The sequence below is a fragment of the Pieris rapae genome, chromosome 20 (assembly GCF_905147795.1).
Source record: "Pieris rapae chromosome 20, ilPieRapa1.1, whole genome shotgun sequence".
Lineage (NCBI taxonomy): Eukaryota > Metazoa > Arthropoda > Insecta > Lepidoptera > Pieridae > Pieris > Pieris rapae.
This window is the reverse complement of record NC_059528.1, coordinates 4,742,731-4,743,955: the sequence shown is the minus strand read 5'-3', so window position 1 is coordinate 4,743,955 and position 1,225 is coordinate 4,742,731. Positions and strand designations below refer to the sequence as shown.

At 27.5% G+C, this 1,225-nt stretch overlaps 1 non-coding gene across 1 annotated transcript; it reads left to right on the top strand.

Moving 5' to 3' along the window:
- Positions 1-220: 220 nt before the first annotated feature.
- On the top strand, positions 221-300 carry Trnal-uag. Its single transcript has one exon. It is a non-coding gene; the product is annotated as a tRNA-Leu (tRNA).
- The last annotated feature ends 925 nt before the right edge of the window (positions 301-1,225 follow it).

The following is a 1,225-nucleotide window of genomic DNA, read 5'->3' as shown; positions in this document are numbered from 1 at the left end:
AGGACCGCCGTATATTAAATTTTAAATATCAAATAAATTTAATGTTTGTTCGTAATAAAATTGATAATGGTGTAGAAGTTTATCGATTGTGTTGAAATTTTTCTCAAATAAATCATGAGATATGTAAACATTGTTATCTCTAAATATATAAAATATAATCGATGGTACTATTGCGCAATCAATGTAAAATTTACCATTAAAATTTATGAATATGTCATCAGGCAGCGTGGCCGAGCGGTCTAAGGCGCTGGTTTTAGGCACCAGTCCGAAAGGGCGTGGGTTCGAATCCCACCGCTGTCAAATTATTTTTAATTTTTAATTTTATGGAAGTCTTAGTTATATTTTTGAGTGCGAAATTACCAACACATGTGGAACGTTTTAAATTGTAAATCATTATTGAAATACCCATGTAGGGTATTTCAATAATGACAAAATTGACATTTCAGAATATGTAACTGCAATATTCTATACTAATATTTTTACGGAGCGTTTTTTATTTCTCAGAATTTAAAAAAAATAAATTATCTTTTTACCGTTGTGATATATACTAATAATAATATATTTTAGATATCAAATAGGATGTTTGAATAATGGTAATAATAATGGTAAATACTGTCTATTTCTTGAAGGACGTGTTGAAAGAAACAATTCAATGTTTATAACCATTAGTCCAACTCTCGCAGTAATGTCCGTACACATGTTAGCCCTCTTACAACGAATTAATGTTCTTTTTATCTTGAACGTGTTATTTATCGTAATATGTACACAAAGCACGTTACAAGAAAATAGAAGAACTTTCTACTTGAATTACAACTCACTAATTAGTAAGATTCAAATTTTATATAAATTTTAAGAGATTTCATTATTTAAATCATTAATTTATAGAGCAGTATTTGTGCTTATGTTTTATAAATGTGATTTCTATCGTCCGGAATTTCATACCTCTTTTTTTCTTTTTTCATCTATATGTAAGGCAAATAATGCAACCTATGATATACATAATATATGTTTTTAGAGTTATTTTTTATTGTTAAGTTATCCTAACTTAGATTTTTGATTCCGTATAAATCAATATCAAATTATAAGTCCGTAGCAGTAAGTTGCTAACGACTGTTTTTATAAAGTCGTCGCGAAGAAATTAAAAGTTTTCAAATTATAGCTTTTACGACGATCGTAAACATTCAACTGAACTAAACTCAAAATTTAATATTGTTTAATGAGATTA